The following is an 18,587-nucleotide window of genomic DNA, read 5'->3' as shown; positions in this document are numbered from 1 at the left end:
TTGCCAAGTGGCTCCTTATATCACTTGTATTTCCCGTCAGGTGTGTCACCACTTTCTGGAAAGGTCTGCATATTGTTTTTGTTTGTCCATCACCTTTTCTCCTTTCTCATTTCCTGACATGGGCTGAACAGTGGCGCAGGGGTTAGCGCTGTTGCCACCCAGCAGTCAGGGCCTTTCTGTGTGGAGTTTGCATGTTTTCCCCATGCATACATGGGTTCTTTCCAGGTAAAAAAGACATTCTCGTTAGGTTAATTGGTGACTCTAAGTTGGCCGTAGGTGTGAGTGTGCCTGGTTGTCTGTCTCTATATGTCAGCCCTGGGATTGACTGGCAACCAGTCCAGGATGTACCCCGCCTCTCACCCAATGACCTTGGATAGATCAAAGTGAAATGCAAAGGATGATGGATATGAAAAGGTCAATGGTAACTGAGGTTTCCACCTTGCTTTGCTCAGCTCCTCTGAAAAAATCTACTTTTTGCCCTGAAGACCTGCCGTTTGAAATTGTCAGACATACACGACATCAAAGCACTTCTGTCACCACGATATTAACAAAACTAAGATGTCGATCAAAGGTGTGAGAAAAATGTGTCACTTGAAACACACATACAGTACCTGCTGAACTGTACTTCTCTGCCATTATCCTTTTTTGACATTTTGTCTTCATTTTTGTGAGTTAGCATATTTATTAATAGACTAAAACAATGTATAAGCCTGTTGTAGCTATACAGTTGTTTTATCACATTTATTTATGTATTATTTTGTTTGGGGGAGATCCTTAATGATTGGCTTTGATATGACTAATGTTGTTTAGAGTATTTGAGTATTGATTGATGCTTTTATTTTGATGGACTCAGTAGTTTTGGCATCAGGTGGGGTCTTGTAAGAAACTTTTATAAATAAACCCTAAAGAAACTCAATTTTTTGCATGGACATTGACATTTTTTTCATCCTATTTGTGTTTGAGCCTATTCAATAGGCTAAACAGTGAACATATGTAATTCAAGAAAAGACAATAAGTCTGAAAACATTTTCTCAGTGACATTATGCAACTGATAGAATTACTTTATATCACTGAAATAAAAGAATTCAACTTGATACATCCAAGTTTCTCATAAAAAGCCAAATTTCCTTTTCTTAAAGTTACATTTGACCAATAATGGGCCCTTTGCCTCTTGATCATTTGAGTTCTAAATGCATCATAACTTTTACATCAGCTAATGTGCTAACAGCAAACATAAGGTAGCTAACAGGCTTTAATCTGTTGGTCCAACGAGAATTTCAAAATTTAAGTAATATTTTTCATCTAAAGGGATTCAAAACCAAGTTTGGGGGAATTTAACTCAGCTGCATCGAGTGAAGGACTGAACAGCAGCAGTCAGATCAGCAACTGCAGAAGCAGCATCTTAAATAGGTAATCATTGATTACCAGAATTGTTTGTTATTGTCAATCATGATTTTTTGGTAAATGTAGCCTGTCATAATCTGGTGCTAAATTATTGGGGTAACCATTTTACTTAGTTATCAACATACTTTCATTCTTTTTATTTTTTGTCCTGTTCAAATATGACAGCAGGACTACTACTTTCTTATATTGTTAAAGTTTTTTGATATATTTTATTTAGTTATTATTGTTGCACAAGATCACAGTCAAATTCCATGTGTGTGTGAATGTACTTGAAAGTAAACTTGACTTCTTTTGTACTCTTGACCCACTGAGGTGCTTGTGTTGAAAAAGTTTGTAGCCACACTAAAGCAGAACTTTTTCCTCATGTAAAAGTTGATATCTACATCTGTTCACATGCTCGTTGAAGGTTTTCCTGCCAACATGAAGACGACCACGATGAGGAGCGTCCGTCCGTCCGTCATGGACCTGTTTTTCGCAGGTCTCTGTGGCCTTTGCAACCCAAAGGCTCTCTTGGCCAAAGTCCACGTGGCACAAAAAGGCAGCAGCATTCCTGATGTCTGTGGCTAATCTGTGGTGTCAGCTTGTGTTAACACCGCACCGCCAAATTTGAGGGCACACAGGGCCGGGGAATATTAAAAACTCCCATCAGCAGCATTCCTCCCCTGAGGAGGGCGGGTCTGACGAGAGCAAGGGTCAGCTAAGGTTGAACGCCGGTTGTGTGTTCGAGCCGCTCGTACTGTAACGGTCTGATCCGGCGGACAGGAGGTGGGGCCGGAGCAGGACGGAGGGAACACACTTCAAAGGGAGAGCGCTCTTTCCTTGTCTGTCCTCATTGAAAGCGGGCTAAATGAGCTTTGTGGGGGCTTTTGTTCCTGCTGTTAGACAATTCAGAGACTGGACGGAAGATGCCGAAAAGGACAGGAGGTCAGATGGGTAGTTAATTATCTGCCTCTCAACCTGCCAGACGCTTTCCGCATCCCCCCCTTCCACAATTGACTCATAATGACCATGAGATATTGTTCTGCTAAATTTGAGAAGTCTAGCATGTGTAAGGTCAAACTGTTCCTACAATTGCTACATGTCAAATTTCACACACATGTGAGATGGACACTTTGTACTACAGAACCCTTGCAGCTCTCTTTTTAATACACAATTATTATTACACAAGTTGATAAATAAACCCAATAGCTATGAAAGAGTTCACTAAACTTTCTGAAGAATATTCTAAGTTGTACCTGAGCTCAGGGCGAGCAACATGATAGCCGAAAAATTGAGCATGTTCCTTGGTTGTCGGAGGCTGCTGTGCAGACATGTAACATGTGCTTGGCTCTCCCCAACTCCCAGAGGGGCAAGGACAGGAATGCAGTGAGGGTCAGGGGTCTGATAGCCATGTGCACATGCACCGCTGTAGCCTGGCAACAGGTGCTGTACGAGAGCGACGGCCGACTCATTTACAGCAAAACTTCAACCGAGTACATTTTATTCTTGTTTCATCCTGCAGGATCTGCTTTATTGTCTGTTGTCTTTAAATTTTATGGGTAAAAGCCAGCTTTAACTCCTTATTTTTTGCTTAATTTTTTGTTTAAAGTGTTTGAGCAAATGGCAAGCGTAACATCTGCACAGAGAGAGAGAGAGAGGAGCTCATTGCTGAGAAGTTGGTAGTGTCTCGGGGAAATGATAGCTCTGTGCCAAGGTATTCCTTCTCCCTCCTGAGAGAGGCCCCTCCATTCAGCGCTCTGAGGTCAACAAGTACAGACCATTACCCACAATGCCCCTGCACAGAGGAAAAAAACTTAAATATGCAGGGCTGTTCCTTTAAGATGGTAAGACAGGAGCCGCCTGGATGTGCTCGGACTCGGAGCTGCTGCCAAGATGGAGAGAGGGAGGGAGAGGAGGAGGAATCAGAGTTCCTGCATTCACAAGGAAAAAAGATAAACTTGTGTTTTTCTTGATTTCTGCAGCACAGATGCTAAGTTGTAATTATTCATTTTGTAAAATTACTGGTGTCGATTTGCTGATTGCACTGCATGGAGAAAAAAAAGGGAGTCTTGTTGCTAGGAGAGGAGGGATTCAGTCCTCTCTTATTGGCCGCTAGGATGCGTAAGATGGCCCAATGAGAGCCCTCCCCCTCGCAGCAGCCGAGCAATAGTAGAGCTACCCCCACATGCAGACCTGATTAATATGTCAGACATGTTTTATGGGTTAACGTGAATCAGGCTGGATGTATTGAAAAGGCTGCAGCAGGGATTGTGTGTGTGTGTGTGTGTGTAAGTCTATACTGTAAGTGTGCCAGGGGAACACACTACATTGGCATATCACACACACACACTACTCTGAGGTCAAGTGTTGCTCTCAGTCTGACAAATGTTAACATATACACATACTGTACGCAGCACTCTGACTGTAGTAATGACCTAACTGAAAACAGACCAGTGCAAAGTGGAAATAGGAAATGGTATTCCTCACATGTGGCTGATTATCTGGAGAATGCAGCGCAGAAAAGAGAAACAGAAGTTTAAAAAAAAAATGTTTTTGTAGTCTGATGATACTTCAAAGAAACTCACATGCTCTGTTGTATTTTAAACAAACCATACAGATGTGCTCTGTTATATTTAAAGCACAGTGTACAGATGTTAACATGACACAGATCTCAAACAAAAACGTCTAAGGATTCAGAGATATTTTTAATTGGCAATGTGATGGAATATCCCTTTATTTATTTTCTTTAATAGGGTTACCTCAGTAAGTGAAATGTGTTTGTATCTTTTTGTTGTTCCTGTATTACGGTGCTTTGGAAGATTATTTGCCTCCTTCCAAATTTCTTTTTTTTTTTTTTGCATATGTGTCACACTTAAATGTTCAGATCATCAAACAAACTTTAATATTAGACAAAGAGAACCTGGAGGCAGTTTATAAATGAATTCTTAATTTCATTTATTAAGGGTTAAAAGCCAACGAAGCCTACCTGGCCCTGTGTGAAAACGCCGTTGCTCCCTAAACCTAATATGTCATGAGGCGAAAATCCAAAAACAAAAGGCAGGACCCAAATGCAGAATCAACTAAGAATGATATAATCCAAACTGAAGGAAAAACTAAACTAAGGAACCCACAAGGGAAAAAGTCACAAACTAAGCTTACTGAAAACAAAGTTCATCTAACACAAAATTTCACAGGAGCACGAGGAGAAACACGGAGGAGTACATCTGACAAAGGACAGGGAGAAACACAGAACTTAAATACACAGGGAGTGATTGCACAAGGAGAAACAGGCGTGGTTAATGAGACTCGGGTGAAACTAGTGAGGGTAATCACAGAGGAGGGAAACAGGAGCAGGAAGCAAAACTGGAATCAAACACAAGGGAAGGCAACTACAAAATAAAACAGGAAACATGGAACAATTCACAATACACAAGAACACTGGACTAGAGGAAAAACAAACATGAGACACCAAGAGGGGAGCAAGGAAACAAATACACAGGGAGTAAAACTAAACATGAAACAGAGAATTAACTAAACATGAAACACAAGGAGTAAAACTAAACATGAAACAGGAAATAACTAAACATGAAACAGGGAATAACTAAACATGAAACAGGGAATAACTAAACATGAAACACAAGGAGTAAAACTAAACATGAAACAGGGAATAACTAAACATGAAACACAAGGAGTAAAACTAAACACTAGAAACATGAAACATAGCACCAAATACACAGAAACACAAGGGATAAAAACCCAAACACTAAATAAACTAAGCTAAACTAAACAAACTCAGGAAACCCTAAAACAAAGTAAAACTAGAACATGAAAATCACAGAATTAACAATGGAAAACACCAGAGAAACTCAAGAACATAACAAATCAAAACCAGGATCATGACATAATGCCTCTTTGTGCCTCCCAGTGTGGCCTAACTAAGCTTTAAAGCTTTAAAAATGAATTTGTAATCCTTTCCAGACTGATAGTTGTCAAATATTTGGCTTTTCATTTATTTATTTTTTATTTTATTTACCTATTTGTTTTTAAGACAGCAGCATGATGTGTTTCTTTTTGACATCTTTTTAGCCTACTTCACTTTGTCGGGCAGGTTCTATTTAAGGTCTGGCAGAAATCAGGCCTGGGTTTGGCTGGTGAAATTGAACTCAGATTAATAATTAATGTGATTAATCACAGTTAATTCATGTTTTAGAAGGGGTGTGTGGGGGAGGGGATTACTTTTCCACATATGGATTAGATGGTGTTTTTCCCCTAATAAATGAATAGATCATCTAAAACTGCATTTTGTATTCACTCGTGTTATCTTTGTTGAAAAAAAAAAAAAAAAATCTGATGATCTGAAACATTTAAATGTGACCAAAGAAAATAATTTTGAAATTAGGAAGGGGGCAAATACTTTTTCACAACACTAGCTGGACTCTCTCAGTTAAAATCATTATTGATGCTAGTACACTTTTCAGCAATGGTCTCAACTGGTTGACCCTCAGGACCCACAATCAACTTCTCACTGAGAACTGCAACCCAAATTTCAAATTCTTCTCTCATAATTAGATTAATTTCATTAAAGAATAGCACAGTTTGGGCCTAAGACTGTACAAACCATGACAAATCAAAGAAAATGGTTGAAATAAGCATTTTTAAACAGTTTCACAGATTTTAGCACATTTTTTTGCAGCTACACATTCTCGATGCACTGAAGAGGTCTCTGTGACCCGCTAGTTGAGAACCACTGCTTTATAGGCCGCATACAGTTGTATGGTAGTAGAGGATCCTGGCTGAGTTGTATTAAAAATGCTCAACGCCGTGTCTGTGGTCCTTTAAAGGCTTTCAAGTGGTGGTGTAGCACAAAAACTCCTACACCTGCTTTTGATGACTGTACTTTTTATAAATCATAAATATGATACATTGTTGTAGGGTGCAGAGAGTTTACTCTGCTTTTAGCTTTTTTTATAATTTCAGAACAAAAGATGGTGTTCTTTTCCGTGTCTCATTTTGTCTCTCTCTTTAATTTCAATTCTGAACACTAAAGATCATACCAACAAATGGAACTGTCAACACTGCCAATTCAAAATAATAAGAAAATAAGAAAAATCTAGAAATATTTATCCGGGACTTCTTGTTACTTTTCACCAGAACCATCACCTCTGAACCTCTGCATCCCTATACAGTTCAGGGCTCCTAACACTGTGGTTTCTAAATATTTGTGTGGTCTGATTATATATTTCAGACTCTGAGTCGTGCTGAGTTGCTGCTGAAAATACCCCATTCCCTGAAACTGCCCCTTCATAATAGAGGTCTTTTATCGATGTGGCAGGTGGGGACTTTTATTGTAAAGACTCTGTCAGGAACAACTTCTTTTCAGCCACATGATTCTGATGATTCATAAATGTCCGCATAGGAACAGGCGCAGGAAGTGAGAGACAGCCATTAGAAATGAATGGGAACAGAGGAAAGTTAGTACTTTCCAGCTCTAAATCGACCTGTATGCTACAATTACCATCAGAACATTTATACATATACAGTTTAACCAATTTACCTGGCAGGGAAGGGATCAATATCACAAATTACACAATGCTGCAGACCTCCTGGCATGTACTATCGTCTAGTCAGATGAAGAGAGACAAGAGTCTATAGGAGGCTCGCTGAACCCCTTAACATTTAAAAATCCTCATTTTGTTACAAACCTGCTTTTAATTGAAACTATGATGTACTATTCACAGAATTTACCTTGTTGGTTTGACAACTGGGTAATTATTTGTCATTCACAGACGAGCCTATTCTATGAAACAGCTCTTAAATGTGAGCCACTGTAGCTACCTCCTCTTTTAGAAGCACTGTTCTTTCCTGCATCCTTTGTTATTTAACCCACATTTAAAAAAGCAAAAGCAAATGCAGAGCCATTTGGGAACCAAACACCCAACTCTACGAGGCTGAGCCAATTGATCTGGATCTCTTAAAAGAGATGGATTTCCAGTCACAATGAGTACAGCAGACATCAGCTGAGGTAGACAGGCAAGATCAGAGTTTAAATCATGACATAACAAAACCAAACCGGACTGCTTTGTAGAAGAAGACCATAAATGACCGGTATGTGACACTGCTCCTCCAGGCTTGAAACAGAGGCTTTATTAACTCATGCTTGCTGCCATTTCTCTGTGAGCTTTCTAAACTTGTTTTTGCCTGAATGTGTCACTACTTTGAAGACGCAAAAGTAGCTGAAGAATGTTTTTATTTTTGCACTTTGAACGCTTGGCTGTTGTGCTGTTGTAAACAACACAAAACATGACCTTTTTTGGTAGTGTTTTTCTATGTAGAAATCACTTCTTGCCCCCCTGCTGCTGCCTGATGTCATCTGCAAAGAACCTATAGATTGTGTTTACCATAAGACAAACTGAACCTAAGCGGAGCCAAACATAGTAGAGTAGGCAGTCAAAGGTTCTTCTTTTAGACCAAGCCACAGCCTTTTTCTTTTAATCATCCTGGACTGAAGACAAGCCAGTCAGCAGTTAAAACACTTTCACACCTTCAGCAGGTAGAAAGATTAGTCCTTGCTTCCCTGGGCTGAAGTGACACTGTGACAATCCACCCCATCACATAGACTGAATGTTGTTTCTGTCACAAATCAATCTGTTGTTGCTTTTATAAAGTCAGCCACCACCATGGCTGGTGGATGGAAAAATTCACCCAAAACTGAACAAAAACACCAGCCGGCAGGCGGCTAACTTTCAACCCTGGAAAGAAGGCAAAGTTGTCAAGCAAAACAACACATTGTATGAAAATAAATTGCTAAGTGCTTTTAGATTGTTGTAGCACTAAATTATGCAAAAGGAACCAAAGTACATAATTGAGCCCCCCATTTGGCACTATCCCAAAATGTTTGGCCTGAGAGTGATGAAAAACTGTATGGACAAAAGTATTTGGCCACAAGTTAATTATTGAATTCAAGCATTATAATCAGACCTGTTGTCACATGTGTATGAAATCAAGCATGTAGCCATGCAGGCTCCATTTGTAAACAGTTGTGATACAATGATGGTGGATTGTTCTGAAGAGCTCCATAACTTCAGGCGTTTTACTGTGTTGGATGCCACCTTTGCAAAAAGATGGTCAGTGAAATTTCATCCCTGCTGAATAGTTATTGTATTGTATTGTATTGTATTCTGCTGTCAATTGTAAGTGATATAAGAAAGTGGATATGTTTAGGCAACAACAGCAGCTAAGCCACGAAACAGAAGACTTTAAAATCACAGAGTGGGGTCAACAACTGATAGGAGGCATGGTGCATAAAAGTTGCTAACACTCTGCTGATTTCATAGCTGAAAGGTTCTGAACTTCCACTAGCATTAATATAAAAAACTGCAACAGGAGCTTCATGGAATGTTTTTCCTTGGCTGAGTAGCTGCATGCAAGCCTCACTTTACCAAGTCCAAGGCTAAGTGTCAGATGGAGTGGTGTAAAGCTCACTGACACTGGACTGTGGAGCAGTGGAAATGTGTTGTCGAGAGATGAATCATGCTATGAGTGTTGGGCTTTTTCAGGGTTTGAGCTCGGCCCCTTATCTCTAGTGAAGGGCAATCTTAATGTTTCAGCATACTGCAACACTTTGGACATTAGATGCTTCCAACTTTGTGGCAACAGTATTATAAAGACATGGTTTGATGATATTGGTGTGGAAGAACTTGACTGGCTGTTTCACATACAAGGATCATATTTTAGTGTAAAACCCCCTCAGGAACCAAACAAAGCTACTTAGTACTTTGAGTACATTTTAAATGACTTTTTACTTTTACTTGAGTAGATTTTAAGATATACTTAAGTAGTTTTTTACCAAAGTAACTGTACTTTTAGTTGAGTATTTTTCAACCTCTGGCCATTGCAGTCCCTGTTGGTTTAATGGTGAGATGGCCAATACTTTTGTCCATTTGGTGTTTTTAACACACTTACAGAAACTTTATCCCATCATATATCATCTGTTTAAAGACCAATTTCTTATTTGTTTAGAGGGACTTTTTGAGAGTTGTTAGCTTAACATCTTACATTCAGTCAGATGACATGTTTTTCCCCTTTAATATATGGACAATTAGGTTAAAATGTTTGTCTCATTGTTATGGATGCACACATACTGAGTGGGTTTTAGTATCAGCTGATAGTATCCTGGTTCTCAGACATTAGCTAATAATTTCTGGCTTTGATGAAGAGCAGTACCTCATATACTTGTGTCTGTTGCGTAGGGCTGAACGGTTTGTGAAAATAATGTAATTACAATTTTATTCCCGAAATATTGCGATTGTGATTCAATATGCAATTTTTTTTAGATTCCTCATTTTATGTATTGTTCAAAAAAATTCAAGCAATAAATCATGCTATATTTTAACCAGCACAATATTGGATAAACTAAACTAGGGATGAAAGATTTTGGGGGAAAAAAAGTCGAATTGTGATTTTGGCTCATATAGCAAATTTGGTGTCAATTGCTATACAGAAGGGGATGACCATTTTTTATGTTATTCTTATTTTGATTTAAAAAATCATATACAGTGCTTAACAAATTTATTAGACCACCACCCAAAGTAAGGTTCATGCCACAGCTGCCCTAAATTAACAGCATTGATAATTACTAAAATCCTTTTTTATGTTTCTGCAATGGTTAATACACCAATATGTTGAAGCTCTTTAACTGAAATGATATTTTAAATGCTAAAATATAATTATTATTGTTATCCATGAATTTTCAAATTGACTGATTTACAAAAAACTGAAAAAATAGTAAAGCACATTATTATTTCTTGATGAATATGTCAAATTATAGTTATTTACTTTCATTCCTGAACAGAAAAATTAGTTTTAGTGGTTGAATGTTATGCTTGATTGATTTCTGACTTCTCAGAGAAGCCCAGTGAGCCGGCTCAAAGTTTGGTATAAAAAGGTGAATTCACTTCAAAATTCCTCATTCCTGTTTAAAATGGTAAAATGTGGAGCGCTCACTGAAAATGAAAGAGTCCACGTTAAAGCACTTCATGATGCTGGATGGTCTCTGAGACAAATATGGTCTAATAAATTTGTTAAGCACTGTACATAAACTGGAAAATTAAGGTTTTTGCAAACTATTATAAAAAAGAAACTTGAATGTTTCCATAATGTGTAGAGCATAAAATCTCTGCAGCAAAGAAATGTCATAAACTGGTATTTTGACACATTTCAGACTAAGGAAACATTGCACTGTCTGACAGTATTGCGATTTAATTTCATTTTAGATTATTGCCCAGCCCTACTGTTGCCTATTATTTCAGCCTAAGTTAAAAGGGGTTTTGTAAATTTATATGCATGAATATGCACTTTGTACAATGAAAGAGCTCTGCTGTTAGCTTGGTGAAGCTGTCATTACTTGCTAGTACACTCAGAAAGTAGTCTTCACCAACACAATGCAGTTAAAAAACTAGAAAAGCACTCGGAGAGCACAGACCTCCACCATTGGCCCTATCTCCCAGTAGTAAAGAATCCTTTAAAAAATTCCTGGATCCAGACGGTGATCCAGATCACTCCCAAAATCTAATCAGTTGTTCCTTATGCCATTTCTGACATTTCCTGAAAATTTCATCAAAATCCGTCCATAACTTTTTGACTTATGTTGCTAACAAACAAACTAACTAACTAACAAACCCTGTCGATCGCATAACCTCTTTGGGGGAGGTAATGACTTTATCTTTTGAGCTTAAATGAGACTAACATTTTCTATGGGCAGGTATCGCTAGTTTCCAACTGTTAGGTCTACATCTGTAAGCACTGCAGATAAAATGCTGTGAGTACAATGAGTGTAATCTTATTCCATCACTTTAAAATAGGACTGTAAGGTTTTGATGACTAAAACAGTACAGATGCTCTGAGTGTTGTCTGACTACAAACATCTCTCGAGTTTACACAAAAAGGCAGCGACTTTCTGAGCTATTCTTATCCCAACAGAGAAACAAGCTAAAAATAAATGCTGTTCTTTTTCTGACACAGCTGATCATAAAATACCACCCTGTGGAAGATTCACATTTTTTTTCCTGACCTGAGACACCACTGACTGATTTAATAAATATCACAAAGCTGCTGTTACAGAGCTGCTCCCTGTGGTGCAGCCAAATCTGTGCTGAATATGAGAGTTTAACCAGCATTTAGTTGGTAAGAAACAAAAAGAATTTCATTTGTCACTCTCTGTTATATGTAAAAACAGCAGACTATAAAAAGATGGACTCCCCAAAAGTGAGGCCAAAACATTCGAAGCTTTCCTATTGCCTAGCTGAAGTATAAATGAAACTGACAACTGATCTGTGTGAGCCATAACTGTGGCGACTGCTCTTTGCTGACTCTGTGGGTGGCATAGATACACTGATTAAAAATGTGTTCTGTTCGCTTCCATAAGGGCTCTTCGTGAAGCAAAGGCTTGAGTATTGTGCACTCAGTCCTTTTCCAAAATCAATTTCCAAAGTGTTCCAGAGAACTCAACAGGTTACTCCCAATCTCCTTTCCAAAAAGAGTTACATAGAAAGAAATGGTAAAAGAATAAAAATGTTCTCTTTTTTAATCAGCTATCATTCAGATGAAGATGTTCAATTTCTGCAAATTTATAAAAAAGCAAACTTAGATATCACACTGACAAAAGTATTCAGACTCAGGACTTAGTTGAAGCACCTTTGGCAGCAATTACTGCCTCTAATCTTTTTAAATATGACACAACAAGCCTTGCTTTTGGGGAATTTTCTACCAGTCAGTGGACAGCCATTTTCAGGTCTCTCCAGAGATGTTTGATTGGGTTCTAGTCAGGGCTCTGGCTGGGCCACTCTAGGACATCCAGAGTTGTCCCTAAGCTACTCCTGTGTTGTCTTGGCTGTGTCTGAGGTCCTGAACAGTGTGGAACAGGTTTTCATTGAGGATATCTCTGTTCTTTGCTTCATTCAGCTTTCTCTCAACCCTGACCAGTCTTCCAGTCCCTAGTGCTGATAAACACCCCCACAGCATGATGATGCCACCACCATGCTTCACTGTTGGGATGGTATTGGGCAGGTGATGAGCAGTGCCTGGTTACCTCCAGAAATAACATCCAGAACTGATGCCAAACAGTTCAATCTTGGTTTCATCAGACCAGAGAATCTTGTTTCTTATAGTCTGACAGTCTTTCAGGTGCTTTTTTTGCTAACTCCAAGCAGGCTTTCATTCACTGAGGAGAGGCTTCTGTCTTGCCTCTCCACCATAAAGCCCAGATCCATGGACGGCTTCAGTGATGATTGTCCTTCTAAAACTTTGTCCCATCTCCACACAGGATCTCTGGAGCTCAGTCAGAGGGTCCATTGGAAGAGTCCTGGATGTGCCACACTTCTTCTGTTTGAGAATTATGTTGGCCACTGTGCTCTTGGGAACCTTCAGTGCAGCAGACTCTTTTTGTAGCCTTCCCCAAGATCTGTGCCTGTCAACAATCCTGTTTCTGAGTTCTGCAGACAGTGTGAGTATTTCCAAATCATGTCCAATCATTCTAATGTAACACAGTTGGACTCCAATCAAGGTGTAGAAACATCTCAGCAACAATCAAGAGCAATGGACAGAACCTGAGCTAAATTTCAAGTGCTGTTGCAAAGGTCTGAATACTTATGCCAATGTGATATTTCATTTGTTTAAATACATTGGCAGAAATTTCTAAAATTCTGCTTTTGCTTGGTCATTATGATGTATTGAGTGTAGATAAATGAGAGAAATTGAATTTAAATGACTGTAGCGTCAGGCTGCAACCTACCAAAATTGAAAAATGTGAAAGGGGTCTGAATACTTCATGAATGCACTTTAGCTGGGAAACAAGTATGAGGAAAATTTATAGATATAAGGCAAGACACCTATTGGATTGCAAATTAAGGGCTCTTTGTGAATAAAAAAGCATGTAAGATTTTGATTTTTTAAAATTTATTTCTAGAAGACCCCTGATCCCAACAGCAAGATTGAAAAGGCAGTCTCTTTTTTTTGAACTTAAGTGAGTATACAATAAGACAAAAAACAGAGGATATGGCAAGAACAGGGTTAGTAGGCAGACAAAATAAACATTCATGATGGCCAAAGCAAGAGGATGCCAGGATGAGGTACTGAAAAAAAATTCTACAAACTGGCAATACAAGGGAAGATTAACAGGTTTAAAACATAGACAAACCAAGGATAACTAGACATAGGTCAGGGAGACAGAAGGTGGGAAGCTCAAGGAGCAGAAGCTAAAAGACAGAGAAGGGTAAGTAATGGACAAAATAAAACAAAAACTACATCTAAAACTGAAAAAAACTTTGACCTAAGGTAACTTGACAAGTTGTGTAAAATGGTCTACAAATCATTAAAACCACCCCTGACCTCCAAAACATTCATTTGTCGTTTACATCGGGGCGATCATACAAAAATACATCCGCTAGAAAGGGTGGTCTCACTCTGACTTTAAACTGACATTCAGTTCTTGCCCCATCTGTGCCTAGGTGTCTGTTTTAGTGGTCTGACTGCTCAGCCTTCCTCTAAAAGTTCTGCCATTTTCCAAATTAATGATATTTCTATTTCTTTTTCCCTTCTTTTACACAGGTTTTCACATAGAAACTTCAACTTGTTAGTTCCTATGTGGAAAAAAAAGGATGTAGCTTAATCGTCCCCAAAATTCAAAGCACGACTTTATCTCGTGAAATTGCCGTCTGTGACTTGACAACCTGATTCGCAGGTGACTACATCAGATGGCTTAATTTGAGCTGCAATGGTTCAGTTCAGCCGTGACTGTCACCAGTGACGTTCTAAGACCGCACTCACCCTAGACACTCTGTCCTGTGTCCTAGCACACTTGGCCCTCAGAGTCCAATTTGTTTGACTGGTGTGAGTACTCCATATTGTGCTCAGGCACCGTACACACTCTTGGCTTCGGCACAGATGGAAGAAGAGGGCTTCAGGATGGTTTGGTTGCACAGGTGCATTACATTGGCATGATTTAAAATGTATACAACCATCCTTCATGATGGCACTGTCATATTCTCTGTGAATATATCACCATTGTGTGGGTTCTGTGAGACCCTGTACTCTTTGTGTGTCCTATTATAACTTGAAGACGTACGTATCTGTGCTCAGACCCATTCAGGCTTCAATCAATGTACTGTAAGTGCAGGAGAGGGGAGGAGGGACACGCGTGCTTCAGCATGGTACAGGGCAGTTGTCCCTAGTTTGAGTGCACCCTAAACTGCTACAGCAGAGCCTTCTGCACAATTTTGACTCAAAATGAGGTCACCCCCTCATATGGCTGGTATTTTGTTTTCACATTTTACATTCAGTTGTAGTAGTTGCTATATCACAGCTGACTAACCTGGGATGAGCAATTACACAAACAAAATAACTCAGAGTGCAGCTCTTAGTCAAATACAAACCTTTTTTTTTTTGCAAACGTAACATTTTTTAAAATTTTATACAGTGCTGATTATGACAGGAATAACTTTGCTTTAAGGTTAGCTGCAGGAGAGATGTGTCTGTCAGCACTTTTCTGTTTTATAAATCAAAAGAAGCAGCTGCTGGATTCCTGTTCGCTGAGCTGTTCTTACTGAAGCGGATCGATGTCAAATCACATCCCAACCTCTGATGTACCTCTGCAATTATTTTTGAGTGATTTATGATACCTGCCATGCCACCTTCATTATGTTTTTGGTAAATCTGATGATTGTAGGGCCTTCTCCAGTTAATATCTCACAGTCAGGAGTAGGCAATGTGAACTGGAAGTGGAAGTTTCATACGAGATTGTGCATTGTGCAATGAATCAAATTTTCTAATCATTAAAGCAGGTATTGTTGCAACATAGCAAACTATCCATGGTGTATAAACCTTCTTTTTTCTGTTTTTCATAAGCATCTCTGAACATTTTAAGTCTTCAAGTGGATACACAAAGCTGTCAGATCTTTAGTTTTCTTTTTTAAGAGTTTGGTTCCTGTTGCTTCCACCGGCTGTCAGGAACACACACAGGTTTTTTCTCCTCTCCCTTTTGTTCAGTCCTCTATGGAAATGTGCATCTGTTCTCTGACCACACACGCAGCCGGTAAAATGAGCTACAGTTACTCCTCTCTTATCTATTTCCCCAAATCTGATCATTTTTGCTTCTTTTTAACCAAAGTCTTCTCCTTTTCCTCCTGTCTTCAGTTCACTCTTGAAGTGAACAAATCTATTTCTCTCTCATGTTGTCTTTGTGTTTGTCCGTCTTGAATGTCCTTTGAATGCAGTCGTTAAGGTCACAGACTTTGAAATAACCCCTCTGAGGTTCAGTGCCAGGCTCCTCCAGTGTTTGCAGCGTGTTTTTGAAGTGTTAAAGAGGGCTGGCGGTAACAGTCCATCCATTTGTCAGAGGGTCACAGGTTTGATCCCTCTTATAGCTGCCGCCGTGCTCTGTGTTGATCCCGCCTCTCTTAGAGACGTTGCTCCTGCCTGACCCTCTTTTTTAAGCAGTTGTGTATGGGAGAAAGTAGATCCATTAAGATTCAGTCAGAAATCAGAGATGGCTTCCCTTCACAAGGGTTATAAAACAGAGAGAGCGAGGGTCACTGCAAGGAGGAGCAGCTTTTCTTTGATGCTCAGACTCTGAGGTCTTCCTTTTGTCAGACTGTGCTCAATATACACAAACACGTCTTATTACCCTAATGCTTGCTTTTTCAGAAACGTACTTTTAGAAACAGATTTTGCTCCTGTGAGTTCAGGTCCAGAGTCTGCTTCTTACTAACTGCATTGAAAATAGGATCATGTGCTGACCTCTAGTGGAGGATTTTTGAATTTTCTTTAGCATGAAAATAATAATTATAATAATAATTAATAATTACTCGGGCTGCACAGCGGTGCAGGGGTTAGCGCTGTTACCTTACAGCAACAAAGTCCCTGGTTCGCTTCCTGGTCAGGGCCTTTCTGTGCGGAGATTGCATGTTCTCCCTGTGCATGTGTGGGTTCTCTCCAGGGCTTCCTCCCACTGTCAAAAACATGCTCATTAGGTTAATTGGTGACTCTGAAATTGGCCATAGGTGTAAATGTGAGCGTGCCTGGTTGTCTGTCTATGTCAGCCCTGCGATTGACTGGCGACCAGTCCAGGGTTGCCTCTCGCCTAATGACAGCTGGGATAGGGTCCAGCCCACCCCCGCAACCCGGAACAGGATAAGCGGTATAGAAAATGGATGGATTATTAATTTCTTCAATATTGTTTAACAAACTTCACTTTTGCAAAGCCTCATGTACACTTGAATCCACCTTCTGAGTGGTCAGGTATATTTTAGTACTTTATTTGAGTTAGATCAAATAAAAAAAAAAAAAACAGATATATGCACTTCATAAGGTACACCTGTTAAGCTACTCATAAAAGCAAATTTCTAATCAGTCAGTGGCATAGTAACAACCAGTGCACTTAGACTTAGACAATATAATGAAAAAGTTCATTTTTTGCTGGATATATGGTTGGAAAAGTCAGATTAGCAAAGGTTTCCTGAGCCTTCACTCTCTCACTCTGGTTCAGTTCACACAACCACAACCATGGGTAAGACTGCTTACCTGATTCTTGAGAAAGAAAACCTCACTGACCCCATTTACAAGAAAAGTAAGCCACATAAGGTCACTGCTGAGAGGATAGGCTGTTTTCAGAGGCTGCATCAAAGCATATTCATGGAACGTGGACCAGAAGGGAAAAGTGCGGTAAGAAAAGGTGCACAAGCAACAGGGATGAGCTCAACCTTCAGAGGATTGTCAAATGAAGCAGATTCAAGAACTTGGACTGAGACTTGAGTCAGTGGATCAAGAGCTGTCACACACAGATGGGTCCAGGAGATGGGCTACAAGTGTTATTTTCACGGTGTCGAGCCACACCTGAACCACAGACATCCTCAGCATCTCACCTGGGCAACAAAGAAAAAGGACTGGACTGTTGCTCAGTGGTCCGAAGTCCTGTTTCAAAATGAAAGTAAATTTTAAATTTCATTTGTAAATGAAGGTCCCAAAGTCTGGAGGAAGATCTGAGAGGTGCAGAATCCAAGGTGCTTGAAGTCCAGTGTTTTCAGTTTCCATTGTCAGTAATAGATTGGGGTGCCATGGCATCTGCTGCTGTTGGTCCACTGCGCTTTATCAAGTCTAGAGCCAACGCTGTCAACCATCTACCAGGGGATTTTAGTAAACTTCATGCTTCCATCTGCTGAGAAGATTTATAAAGATATTGATTTCTATTTCCAGCAGGACATAGCACCTGCACATAGTAAAGCCAAAACTACCAAACTGGTTTGCTGACCGGGGTGTTATTGTGCTTGATTGGCCAACCAACTGATCGGGAAGATGAGAGACCAGACTCAACAATACAGATGAGCTTAAGGCGCCCACCAGAGCAACCTGGGCTTCAACAACTGCCGATGAGTGCCACAGACTGATTGGCTCCTGTCGCACATTTCACTGATGCAGCAATTCATGCAAAAGAAACCAGAGCAAGTATTGAGTGGATTAATTAACATAATTTTTCAGAAGGTCAACATTTCTCTAGTATAAATCATTTTTGTTTGGTGTTTTGTGATATTCTAATATTTTGAGATAGTGGATTTTTGATTTTCATGAGCTGTAAACCATAATAGTTAGGATTAAACATTTTAAAAAGTCTAGAACTATTTCACTTTGTTTGAGATGAATAAAGAATATCTGAAATTTTAACTTTTAATTAAACCATAGGAAAAATGCACCTTTTCATGATATTCTAATTCTTTGAGACACACCTGCATGTAACTCCATGCCATGTTTTTTGGTGGTCTGGCAGGTTTTCATGTTGTCTTCCCCAAAATCTGACCCTACTATTCAAATGTTGCAGCAGAAATCAAGTCTCTTCAGATCAGGGGACATTCTTCCACTTTGAACTATCCTCAATTCAAAAGAAGAAGTCAGCAGTAGAGCTGAGCAGCTCATCTCTACTCTTCATACATTGTTGTTTTTATCCAGAGCCCTCTGGTGGTGAAATCCACATACTGTGTGTTAAAACCCCTCTCTTTTAGAAACTTCAGAACACAAGGCACTGATTTCTATTTACAGGCTCCCTTTGTGCTCCATACTGAAATGTAAAGTCCTGTCAGCAGCTGAAACAGACTAGAGTTAACCTTTTGAGTACATTTACTTTTTAGAAAAGATTTTCTTGGGGCCATTTTTGCCTTCAT

General features: G+C 39.5%; 1 protein-coding gene across 1 annotated transcript in view; it reads left to right on the top strand.

Moving 5' to 3' along the window:
* The window catches only part of snx19a (sorting nexin 19a), a 186,827-nt gene that overhangs the window by 127,558 nt on the left and 40,682 nt on the right, over positions 1 to 18,587 (top strand). The window contains exon 6 of the mRNA XM_041800642.1: positions 12,704 to 12,883. The gene's annotated coding sequence lies outside the window, so the exon portion shown is untranslated. The remainder of the gene's footprint in view (positions 1 to 12,703; positions 12,884 to 18,587) is intronic.

This window comes from Cheilinus undulatus, linkage group 12 (assembly GCF_018320785.1).
Source record: "Cheilinus undulatus linkage group 12, ASM1832078v1, whole genome shotgun sequence".
Lineage (NCBI taxonomy): Eukaryota > Metazoa > Chordata > Actinopteri > Labriformes > Labridae > Cheilinus > Cheilinus undulatus.
This window is presented reverse-complemented; position numbering and strand designations above follow the sequence as displayed.